At 40.2% G+C, this 8,533-nt stretch overlaps 1 protein-coding gene across 3 annotated transcripts in view; it reads right to left on the bottom strand.

The window, feature by feature from the left end:
- Positions 1–8,533, bottom strand: part of PDE6D (phosphodiesterase 6D) — a 38,630-nt gene extending 30,097 nt beyond the window's left edge. For 2 of the 3 annotated variants that reach the window (XM_026070798.1, XM_026070803.1), the window contains exon 1: positions 8,168–8,533. The gene's annotated coding sequence lies outside the window, so the exon portion shown is untranslated. The remainder of the gene's footprint in view (positions 1–8,167) is intronic. The other variant, XM_026070796.1, reaches the window with a different exon arrangement.

Genomic DNA, 8,533 nt, shown 5'->3' with positions numbered 1-8,533 from the left:
ACAAGAGAAACAATTAAGTCTTAATTTGGACTATGACTAACAGATGCAAGTCTTCAAATGCACTAAAGAGCCTCCCCTAAGACTTCTAAATAGGAAGTCAAATGTCTGAAATATCTCTATAAAGGTCCCCTGTATTTTATAGGTCAGTAGGTCTTTGTCCTAGTATCCAATTTCCAACTGGGTTGGTCTAGTCCAGCATGTGGTAGTACACTTGGAGGGGAAATGCTTCTTCCTGTACCTTTGCTCAAATGTTCCCCTGAAAGAAGGGAGTTCTGCAGTACTCACACCCCTTAAGTACAGAGCTAGCAACAGGCCATGCCAACAGATGAATGGAGAACAGGTTCCTCCCTAGTGGGGCTCTTTAACATTTTTCTCCACACACAGAATTTTTATTTAAGGCAATGCAAATATTCAGTTTTTCACTGTTTCCTAGAATAGAATTTTCTTTGCCTTTCCAAGACAGACTTCAGAAATTAACTCTCTGCTTGCCCAGCAGGCTGTCCCTGATTAAAGTTTCTGACACTTAATAAAACATCAAATGTTTTTTTGGAGCCAAGTACATGTAACCTTCAGTTGGAAAAGGCTTAAAGCTCTCTGAAGTGAGGAGCAGAGAAGCAGGCAGGCAATCTGCTTAGGTGGGGTATACATTAACTTGAGATTAAAGTGCAAGATCCCCTACTGTCTTGATATAATATATGGAAAAAAGAGCAATATCTGCTGTTCTAGGGACCAAATCTACTTCTGACTCATGCACACAGTGCAGCATACAGACTGACCCATATAAACACTCCTCAATAAGATCACCGAGAGAAGTTAAATCTTGTGCACTCCCATTCTCTAACAGAAGACCATATTGCTCCAAGCTAGTTAATCCTTTCAGTATAGGAGTGGATAGATTTAATAATCTGATGCTTTTGTGCACTGTTATCCTGAAAGCTGATTGAATGTAAAAGACTTCTTGCTCTTGCCTTTTACCTAAGCCTGTCTGTCTTCTGGAAGAATGTCTTTAGATATCTTAGTCATGAACATAATCAACTCAAAGGTTCACTCATGCCTAAATCTGATATAGAAGAGATTTAAGGGAAACTATTTTGGGTCAGTGAAATGTGGTACAAGAAAAAAAATCTGACAAGGGAACTTCATGTTCATAATCACAAGTGAAAATTCTGGCAGTCAATCAAGCACTTTGCAACATGTGACTGGGAGCCTAGCTGCTACTGCTGTTCTAGAGAACTTCAATTATTGTATGGTGTCTTCAGGACAGAGCCTTCCAGTAGWCTTACTATGCTTACTTGGATGCAATGTCAAATGGATGTGGAAACTTTAACACTGAATAAGTAGGGGTTTCCTAAACAACTGTCTGTTATAGCTTTGCACTGCTCTGGGAGTGATACTACATGTGCTGAACCTCCTGTTCTTGTGGGTGCCCCTGATTCAGTCTTGGAAGATGAGATAGCAGAGTCTAGTAATGCTTTTTTATTACTCAGTACTGTAGTTTGCACATTACAAGTGTAAACACATGAGCTGCTCCTTAAGGTGTGTGAGCAACAGATGTGCAACAAGTCAGCTCTCATACTGCTTATAGAACTAACATTTGATGACAAGCTTAGCTACACTAGCATGCAGAAAAATACAAAATTAAATATTGGAAGTTCTATTTAAGTTCCACCTGCAAGTTCTCTGCTTGTTACCTATATATGGGAGCCTAGCAATGAATCCTCATATACTTCTACATGGTTTGACTATCTAGACATAACCAAAACATTAATCTTTAATGGAGGGGGTAGACTCAAATTTGAAGCTGCCTTGGAATTTGCCAGCTTGCAGATAGGGAAATAGAGGTTCATATCACATGACATAAGTCAAAGGCAGAATTCAAAATATAGTGGCCTGCTGTCTTACTAACTCCATGTAGAATTACACACTCTTATTCTTTCCAGATCAACTTGAATTCAAAGATGATGATATGTAAGAGCAAGGCACTCAGCTTCCATGTAAGGACTGCTTCAGTTGATAACAGGAAATAGTGATGCATGTCCTGTTGGTCTCTGATTCAGATGGCTGTATTAACTACTCCTGTGAATGGCATTAGTCTAATGAGGTTTTTAAAATGCCATCTCTGCTTGTCTAAATTTGTGCAACTCTTCTACACATTCTGGCCATTATGATAAATGGGGGTGGAGCGAGGGGAAAAGTGTTGTCTGTCACTTAATCCATTAAATGACCATCTTCCACAGTGTGGAAATCAAAATAATGCAACAATGGCTGAAGCATAAGGCACCAGTGACTTCCAGGGATTTTGATTTGCTGCCAAGGCTGCACAGAGTAATTGAGACTATCAGAATACAGTAGAAAGAAATAAGGGAAAATAAGCTTAATGTTAAAGGAGACCAAACTATTGTAGCTATCTTATTAGGTCAATGCTAATAAGTAAGCAATTTAGATTACTGAAACCACAGAATTCTAGTGAAAACACTGGACTAGTAAGCTTGGGGGAGATGAAAGGACAGATCTTAAAAGTTTTTAACAAGTTGCTAAAATATTGCTGACTAAAGAAAAGAAATACCCCTTAAACTTCAATGCGAACTTGAAATTGGCATTATTGAAGAAGTATTCTCTAGTACCTGGCAACTCACTTCCTGCTATAGCAGAGTTCCTGCCCCTGCAGTTGCCTCATCCTTCCACTGCCATGGAGTGGATTCTGCCCCCATGTGGGGGCAATGGGACACTTATGTAATTGACTATAACAACTTCAGTTATTTTTTTTGTCTTCTGGCCTGGATCACTAATTTGACCTTAACTCTTAGATTTAACTGAAATCAGTGTCATGGACTGAGGACAACTTAGTTTTAAGCTGTCTTAAAAAAAATTACTTTGAGTTTTATATATTCCTTTCTGCCTCTAGCTTGGAAATAGCTTATTAGTTCTCTTCAAGGCTTGTGGGAAAACTTGAAGGGCAGGTAACTATTTTGCCAAACAAAAAAACTCTAGCAAACTATTTCTGTTTGGGGGGGGGACTTCATCCTGCTCTCAACACATTAGAATTCTTCTAAATACTTTTTGGAGTCGGATCACAAATAGTGTTCTTATACTTGCTGTGTTCTATGGACTAGATACCTAATGCTAAGGCAATTATATATTTTGCAAGGAACTGGACTCCCTTCCTCTGCCACTGATCCCCTGTTGTAGAGAGGGGATAACTTCAGTTATGACTGCAATCATTTTTGTGTAGAGCTGTCCTTGTTCACTGTCCTCTACAATACAGCTTTCTAACTTCCAATATTTTAGTAAGTTTTTTCTAGAAACACTGACTAAATGCATCCTAAGTCTCTTAAAAAACCTGAAGCACCACTTCCTACAATACAAATGGACTGCATTAAATCTGAAAGTCAGAAAACTGACTGTATTCTACTCAATAGTATTTTGATGGGAAGAATAATAAACATCATTGTTTAACTGTGATTTCTGTCAGTTACAGTAAATGTGGGGGAGCATGAAGTTTATGGTCTTTACTAAAGAACCAGGCAGGGTGACTTTTTAAAAAGAAAATGAAAACCTGGTAAAATAGTTCTTGCATTACTGGCAGAGAGGCCTCATGACCTATGAGTAAGAAACATGAAGAGTTTGTTCATCTAGTCTACCAGAGTCACAGTTCATCAATGGAAATGATTCTAATATGATAAAGAAATCTTGACCACAATTACACTTAAATGCCAAGTACAACCTGGCTGAAGCTTCTAGATGATATGTTGGCCTCTCTGAAACAGACCTTTTGATTGTGAAGGGATGGGAACCTGTTCTCTGCAGTTAGAGCAACTGGAAAACACTGACAACTCTTGCATCTGTAAAGCACCCTGAGGTTATAGCAAAGTGGTAATGCAAGTTCAAGAGCAACAGAAGACCAACTTGTCAGATAATAAAAATGACAAGCTGTATGCCTGGCACAATTTGTTCAATTTTTCAGAAACTAGAAAAAATGGGTGGGGAGCACAAACTTGCTTGCTGTTTTCCAGAGGTTTTTCTTGAATTGTATTGGTGCAAGCCAGCTGCAAGTTCAGCACAGCTTTGGCTATCTACAGAACACATTTCCCACCTTGTAGGGAGCCCTGTTTCCTCTGTTAGCTGGCTAGTGTCTCCTTTTACTCAAGGAAACTGGTGATTCATCTTTACTCAACTGCAGGAAATCTTAGATTAAGATCCTGAGGACAGGCACACAGGAAACCTCAGAACAATGTTTTAAAGGGCAATTAAAGCTGCCACCTTGTTTTGTAAATAAGGCAACAAATGAGCATTTTTACTTAAGCAGTTAAAAATCTACTGACCCAATAAAAATAGGTTGGAGACTCAACTAGATAGAACTTGAAGTTGGGGGAGGAGAGGTGTCATTGTTTGCAAAGCAATACAAGGTTCATGGAAGCTGTTAATGGCTTCTGATATAATTATCCCTCATTATGGCTCTTGGGAAGATGGATAGAGCTTAACATGGTTACTCTGCTAGATTCACTTCCTAGACAGAAAAATAATGGCCAGAGCATTGGAGAGAGTGCTGGGCAACAGGAGGATGTCATACAGGGAACTTCAGGCATTTTAAGTAGGAGACCATTTGACATATGAAAAGCTCTGCCTGCAAATGCTGTAGAGCATATGAACTATAGCTATGGGCTTACACTGACCACAAATATTAGTTTCATAACTCTATCATGATTCTGACCTGAATGTTATCTTTGTGCTTAAGTTCAGCATATCAATTTGTTTTAGGAGACTTCTGAATTAATACAGTAGGATAAGCTGTATAGCCTGAAATAGAAGTCCACATACAACTTTATCCTGAACTAATAAATGTCTATATGGCAACTAACACTGGAGGTCCAGTTCTGAGGTGTCTCTGTGCAGAAGCAAATAGGTGATACTTTGAATTTTAAGATTTAGAACTGAGAAAAATGGATGTACTTACTCATGTCTTGGAAGGTGAGGCTTAGCACTTTAACTATTCTATAAGACCTGAGTAGCTTTTTAGCTCTTGGCTTGTTTGGGGTTTTCTTCCCATTCTGGAAGAAACATTACAGGAAGAAACAAAGAACCTGAACTGTGGTCCCTCAAGGGTTGGATGTGAATTAGCTGTTGCTGCCCATGACCAGTTATTTCTAGTTTACACCATAGATACTTTTTAAGAAAGCAAAGCACATAGGCTTTCCGAATACTGGCAAACCGGGTTAAATAGAACAGTCATCTATAATGTCCTTATTCTAGTGAACATAGTGCATTAAAATTTTCTGTTACTTTATGTTGGAACAAAGATATAAAGGCAACCCACAAATTACCAATGGGGCTGAAAAAGCCATTGAAAAGTAACTCCTCAATGCCAGGTTTTGACTGTTACAGGGAAACATTTTCAGTATTACTCATCTATAAAAAGGATGTTAAACACATGCATTTAATGGTATACAGTAATTGTAAAGATAAAATGGCAGAATGAAACCTGAAGAACATCTTGAAAAGGTAAGTGTGGGTCAAATTTATTCTTTAGCTTGACAGGGTAACTGTCTGATCTTCTGGAAACAAGCATAGTCAAACCTCCTCCATTTGAGACTGCAGGACCAGTTGTGCATAAACACTTGCAGAAATGAAAACTCACCTAATACTCCAGAGGAGTAAGTTACCACCTGAACTGACATTGCTTAAAGTCAAACAACCAGTCTACCTTCACATAGCACTAGACTACCACAGATACTGTGTTTTTTCTAGTATAAGCACCACTGCTCAGGAGAGTGCCTTCAAAACAGAATTCATGAACATACTGTAAGTTTTGTTAACAAATACAGTCCTCAAGAAATGACAAGCTGTAAAAGTTGCTGGCTAGCTGCTTTCCATCTGTTGCTATGTGGCAAACTTGCAAATTGAACACTGACAGCACACTAACAGCACACTAACTGATGCCATAAAAATTCTTAGGACAAGTATAATATCCTCATTTGCCTGCAAATTCCAAATACTTCTAGTTTTCATCTTTTCAGGAAATAATAAAATCTGAGAAAAGGGAGCAAATGTTTCTGGTTTGAATTTGAGGACACTAGCCACAACATGTTTCTGCACTAGTGTCACAGAGGAAGGAAAGAATATCTGTGTGTTGAAGTCAGAGGGTGTATTGGAGATGTAATTTAATTTCCACAGCAGCATGTCTCAATCAGTTGGAAAGTTTGTAGTCAGCCTCTTCTTGGGAACTACATGCAAACTGAACTTGTTTGAGGCAAACTTAAACTACCGAATGTGAACTGAATTTCCAGACGAAGTGCTTGTTCTGTGCTAAAGTAAGCAAGTATTCCAGAGATCTGCTTCCTCAATGGCACCTTCTACCTATCAACTGATCTAACTACACAAGGAATCTAGTACATCCATACCCTAGGTACCACTGTGCTAGTTTCTTGTGCTAAAGCAATCGCAGCTTCAGGTGCCAAGTTTGCAGGGTTTGCTTAAGTTGGAGTTAACTCCTCCTTCCTGGGACAGGAGGAAGAAGTTTAAGTACTCCAAAGAAAAATTTACAGCTTTTCAGGACATGTTCATCTCTTCATTTCTATTAAGCAAATTAAAATAGCAGATATAGCAGTAGAGTGGGCAGAAAGATAAAGCATTTATTTAAAAGTAATGTTTTTTTAGAATACACACTCACTCTTAGAAAAGGAAATAGAAGTCTGAGCTGATGGCTGTCTTGCAGCAAGCATGGTCAGATCTGGGCATGAGTAGTTTCCTGTGTGGATGGTGCAGTGTCTCAATGCTTTTTTTTCCTCACAAATGAGGAATGTCTGTTCAGCCTCATTTACTACTTCTTTATTAAAGACACATCAAGACTGTTTTTTGACTATTTTAACTTATAAAAAGTTCCAATTATAAAATTTTGAGAAAAGCTTTCCTGCTCCTTGGACTTAAAGGTTTTTATGCTCTCAGGCCTGTATGGTAGACCATAACCTGAGCTATCACAGTACTCTAGCATGTTCTCAGAGAAGCATGATCAAGGTTTTTGTTGCCTAAAAATATGCTGTCATTTGGTTGTCAAGAGGTAGTAATACTGATTTCAGTGACCATGTAAAGGAAGATTGAACTTGAGGTTCTTCAGCCTGGAAGTGCAGAGTATTTCCATTGAAGATTTTTTGCCTACACTATAGCTGCTTGAGATAACAGAAGTTTACCTTAGGTTTGTCTGATGTCACATCTCTCAAAGGTTAAAAAAACATTTTTGTATTTAAGCCAAAAAGCTACAGAATGAGTCATTTCATCCAAAGCTGGACAAAGGTCCTCTTAAATTTTTCTCTGGAGACCATATACAAATGCATACAAAAAGCAGTTAAAAGTTTGTTTCCTAGGCTTAACTTTCCAAGCACTCTTCATTTCTACCAACACATTAGGCTGATCTTGTCAGAAGCTTATGCTTTTGCTAATTGCCTGCATGTAAGGCTGATCAACTGTTTCTGACAACTAAAATATTACATCTCCATAAATAAAAAGAATTGTCAATATTGCTACTGCACAAGCAAAGGAACCAGATGCACTGCTAGGTTGGGGGAGGGGACAGCAATTCAAAAGTTGAGAAGCATCTGCTTATAGTTCAATAGTAGCTATTTGGCTAAATCCAACCTAGAGCATCTCAGATCCTGCTGCAGATGGCATACAGATTACACACATCTCACTGACAAAAAACTGTTCAGAAATAGCAGTATTAGATCAAGAGAGCTCTTCTGTCCTTTTCAGTGTAAAAAAATTACTGTGATTTCACCCTGTGTCTAAAGGTCAAGCTGGAAAGCTTGCATCTGTCTTCTAAACTTAGAATCTGCTATAATAAAATATAGTAACTTCATTTAGTAAGTATGGTACACTTCTCCCACTCTTGGTTTGTGTGTGGGCCTTTGGACTGAGCCTTTCTCTGCTTTATTGAAATCCTGGGTTGGAAGGGTTTTGTGTGGGGTCTCATTTCTCTTCCAAGCTCGGATCTGTCTCATTTGCTCAGGGTTATATCTACACTCAAATAATACACTTGGATGTAAAATGAGAAAGCTTTTTGAAAGCTACAATGCTAAAGCTGCGGAACGAATTGCACAGAAAGGCATTAGCACCTACAGCGTGTTAGCATCAGCGATAAAAGACGTCTTACAACCACCAAACCGCGTGCCAGTACCTCACAACAAGAAAAGGACCGAGACATTTAGCTGCTGCTGCTGCGCTTGGAGACCAGGTGTTTCCTTCGGCGCGGAGATGCGTGAGCAGCCGCGGCTCTCGGGGCGGCCGGAGGGAAGGGAGCGGATCCCGCCGGGACGGAGCGCGCCGGGCTCCCGGCTCCTCGCCTGCCCTCCGCGAGCTCGGGAGGCTCCCGCGGCTCCGGGGCCGCCTGTCAGCGGCCGCCCGGTGGACAGCTCCGGCCGCCGGTGTCCCCCCGCCCCCGCCGACCTGTCCCGAAGGGGGGAGCCCAGCCAGGACCCCGCGGTGGGGTGGGAGGGGGGGGGTCTCCATCCCTTCCCCCCTCCCTACGCTCCGGGGGGGCCCG

Source organism: Apteryx rowi, unplaced genomic scaffold (assembly GCF_003343035.1).
Source record: "Apteryx rowi isolate R43461 unplaced genomic scaffold, aptRow1 scaffold_32, whole genome shotgun sequence".
In the NCBI taxonomy this organism is placed as follows: Eukaryota; Metazoa; Chordata; class Aves; order Apterygiformes; family Apterygidae; genus Apteryx; species Apteryx rowi.
Note: the sequence above shows the minus strand (reverse complement) of the source record. Positions and strands in the feature narration are given on the sequence as shown.